The sequence below is a fragment of the Elephas maximus genome, chromosome 6 (genome assembly GCF_024166365.1).
Source record: "Elephas maximus indicus isolate mEleMax1 chromosome 6, mEleMax1 primary haplotype, whole genome shotgun sequence".
In the NCBI taxonomy this organism is placed as follows: domain Eukaryota; kingdom Metazoa; phylum Chordata; class Mammalia; order Proboscidea; family Elephantidae; genus Elephas; species Elephas maximus.
The window spans coordinates 119,746,609-119,750,866 of NC_064824.1; the positions used below are offsets into that span (position 1 = coordinate 119,746,609).

Consider the following 4,258-nt stretch of genomic DNA (forward strand, 5'->3'; position numbering starts at 1 on the left):
GAGCTTAAGAAGGTTTGAGAAACACAGACTTTGGGTGAGGTGCTTTCTTCTCTTACTCACATCTGTGTGTAACTTTGATTTCTTTCAAATAAAATTGAATGAGAGCTCAAGTCAACCCTATGGCTCAAAACGTTGCATAGGACTGAGATCTGACATGGGATTTGTCTGTGAGCCAAAGTTCAAAAGAGCTACTGATGGATGAGAAAGAACCATCAAAGGTGAACAGAAAGAAGCTGCGAACAATTGCTGGGCCGTGATACTCACTATCATCCTAACTGCCCCTCTCAGCACCTTTCATCTCAGCTGAGCCCTTTGCATAGCCTCAAGGCTCCAGGTGGGAGATATCCAGAATCTGTGGAATCTTCAGGGTTGAGTTTGAAGGATCATTTGGCAGGTGGCAACTGAATTATAGAGCCTCATCGGGGTGGATTATCCAACAGGCAATAAATAAATAAAAATCTTTTCAAATTTATAATCCATGACATGGATAGATTACCCAGTGAGCAAGGTAAGCATGGGCTTACTTGTGTTTACTTCCTAATCTGTGGTGAAACATATGTGAAATTGTTCACGGGCATCAGATTTTGGGAGGTCATCAGCGATAAGCATGGTATTGACCCCACTAGCAGTTACCACGGCGACAGAGACTTGCAGTTAGAGAGAATCAATGTCTACTACAATGAAGCTGCTGGTAATACATACGTACCTTGGGTCATCCTGGAGGATCTGGAGCCTGGCACCATGGACTCAGTCAGGTCTTAGACATTTAGCTAGGTCTTCAGGCCGAACAACTTCGTCTTTGGCCAGAGTGGTACAGGCAATAACTGGGCAAAGGGCCACTACACAGATGGAGCGGAGTTGGTGGAGCCAGAGCTGGATGTGTTTCAGAAGGGGTCTGAGAGCTGTGACTATCTCCAGTGCTTCCAGCTGACCCACTCCCTAGAGGGTGGCATGGGGTCTGGAATGGGCACACTGCTCATCAGCAAGATCAAGTAAGAGCACTCTGACTGCATCATGAACAACTTCAGCATCATGCCTTCTCCCAAGGTGTCAGACACCATGGTGGAACCCTACAGTGCCACCCTCTCTCTCCACCAGCTGGTAGAGAACACTGATGAAACCTACTTTATTGATAAAGAGGCCCTGTTTGATATTTACTTCCGGGGACCTCAGCCACCTGGTGTTGGCCACCATGAGTAGGGTCACCACCTGCCTGCGCTTCCCAGACCAGCTATATGCAGACCTCCTCAAACTGGCTGTGAATACCATGCCGTTCCCTCTGCTGCACTTCTTCATGCCTGGCTTTGCCCCCATGACCAGCCGGGCCAGCCAGTAGTACCGGGCCCTGACCATTACTGAGCTCACCCAGCAGATGTTGGACTCCAAGAATATGATGGCTGCCTGTGACCCCCGCCATGGCCACTACCTGACGGTGGCTGCCATCATCCGGGGCCGTATGTCCATGGAGGAGGTGGACAAGCAGAGGCTCAAGGCGAAGACGGCTGTGTGCTACATCCCACCTCATGGCCTCAAGATGTCCACCACCTTCATCGGCAACAGCACAGCCATCCAGGAGCTGTTCAAAAGCATCTCAGAACAGTCTACGGCCCTGTTCCGGCGCAAGACCTTCCTGCACTGGTACACGGGCGAGAGCATGGATGAGATGGAGTTCACCGAGGCCAAGAGCAACATGAACGACCTGGTGTCAGCAGCGTACCAGCAGTACCAGGGTGCCACGGCTGATGAGCAAGGGGAGTTCAAGGAGGAGGAGAAGGAGTTCGAGGAGGAGGCTTAAGAACTTCTGACTAAATCATGCATCCTTAGTGAACTTTTGTTGTCCTCAAACATGGTGGGTCTTTGTATACTATGGTACTCAGTTCTGCCTGTCAGGCCACACTGTTGATGCAATACATGGAACTTGTCTCACAATTACGGTATTGTTTGTTAAGATATCTACACTAATAAAAAGCATGTGTCCAATGCAAAAAAAAAAAAGATAGCGGCAACCTACCTTCTTTGTTGTTTCAGTGACAAACTGCAGGCCCCAGGCCTATCAAACACAGTGATGTGGAGCCATAAAGAACTCTGTAGAGGAAAGAGAAACTACGCCTCTTTCCCTTATGGAAGTGATTGTTAATCAAATCACCCAGTGTCAATACCAAAACAAAACAACACAGATGCAAAAACTTGCATGGATCCTTAATCATTTGTGGCACTGTTTCTCTTCAACGCCAGCCCTGAATATCTGCAAGATGTGTTTTTTTTTTCTTTTTTTCTTTTTTTCTCTAGTGCAATGCTTCTCAAAGTTTAATGTGCATATAAATCATCTTCTTGTTAAAAATTCAGATTCTCATTCAAGGGGGCTGGAGTGGGGCCTGAGATTCTTCACAATTAATGAGCTCCCAACCAAAAACCCACTGCCATTGAATCGATGCCATCCCATAGGCTTTCCAAGGCTGTGAATCTCTACGGAAGCAGACTGCCACATCTTTATCCCAAGGAGCTGCTGGTGGTTTCAAACTGCAGTCAACCTCTTTAACCATTGCGCCACCAGGACTCCTTAACTAGCTCCCAGGGGCAGCCGATCCTGATGGCCCACTGACCACATTTTGAGCATCAAGGCTCATCAGTACATTACTACCATGGCTAAGTTTCTACAATTGTTACGATTGTTTGCAAGACAATTGTTCAGTAGTAGAAGAAATCCCAAATAGTTGTTTTGAGTTGGTATTAAAACGAGGGGAGGTCACTATTCAAAAGTAGGAAGAACCTTACTGAGGATGATGAAATGAAAAGAGGACTTTTTCAATTTAATCGTTTTCTATTATTTATCATCATAGCTCACTAACTTCAATTTTTTTCAACTGAAAATAAATGATAAAGAACCCTATGGTGGGCATGTTTCCAGTGTCACTTCCTTCAGCTTTTGCTCTCCCCTAAAAATGAATTCAGATATTAGACCCTGTCGTGGATTGAATTGCGTCCCCTAAAAATATCCGTCAGCTTAGCTGGGCCATGATTCTCAGTACTGTGTGATTGTCTACCATTTTATGTAATTGTCCACCATTTTAAGTGATTTTCCTATATGTTGTAAATCCTATCACTATGATGTAATAAAATGGATTAGCAGCAGTTATATTGATGAATCTACGAGATTAGGTGGTGTCTTAAGCCAATCTTTTTTGAGGTATAAAAGAGAGAAACGAGCAGAGAGACATGGGGACCTCATACCACCAAGAATGAAGAGCAAGAGTGTGTGTCCTTTGGACCCGGGGTCCCTGCACTGAGAAGCTCCTCAACAAAGGGAAGATTGATGACAAGGACCTTCCTCCACAGCCGAGAAGAGAAAGCCCCCCCTGGAGCCAATGCCCTGAATTTGGACTTACAGCCTACTAGACTGTGAGAGAATAAATTTCTCTTGTTGAAGCCATCCACTTGCGGTATTTCTGTTATAGAAGCACTAGATGACTAAGACAGATTCCAAAGACACTCAGAACTCTTCTTTGCCTGTCTTGCCTTCATCAGAGAGGACTGAATATCAGAGGAAAATTAGGTCAACGTTCCAGTGAGTTTTGTGTATTTCTGAAATGTGATCCATTTTGATTCACGTCAGGCAATATAAAGGTTAAACTCTGTATTTGTAAAAAATAATGTTGGCTCATGATTGCTTATCCTGGCCAGTCGTCTTGTGTTTTCCAAGGTGCTCACTCAATTTCTTCGTTTTGAACCACTAAACAGTTCGTTAGGAAACAATGTATATGGCTGATTAAGTCACTCAATTGGCCAGGTGTTTTTAACAAAAGCGTGGTAACACCGATGAAAAGTCTCAGAACTTCTAAGAATTAGTGGTAAAGTCAAACCTTAGTCTTTAGGGAGAAGTAGCATAAGACCCAAGTCCTCCTTCATATATGTCGCTATTGTTGTTGTCGTTAGGTGCCCTAGAGAAGATTTCAACTCAGAGTGACCCCATGTGACAGACTGGAATTTCCCCACAGAGTTTTCTAGGCTATAATCCTTCTAGAAGGGGCCCTGGAGGTACAGTGGTTAAGCACTTAGCTGCTAACAGAAAGGTCGGTTGTTAGAACACACCAGCTGCTCCAAGAAAGAAAAATGTGACAGTCTGCTTTCTTAATGATTTACAGTCTTGGAAACCCTATAGGACAGTTCTACTCTGTCCTGTAGGGTTGATATGAGTAGGAATCAACTCAAGGGCAGCAGGTTTAATCATTACAGGAACAGATCACCAAGTCTTTCTCCA

The 4,258-nt window shown here is 44.9% G+C and overlaps 1 pseudogene; it reads left to right on the forward strand.

Annotated features, from left to right (window-relative positions):
* Positions 1–579: 579 nt before the first annotated feature.
* Positions 580–1,795, forward strand: LOC126078466 (tubulin beta-2A chain-like; annotated as a pseudogene).
* The last annotated feature ends 2,463 nt before the right edge of the window (positions 1,796–4,258 follow it).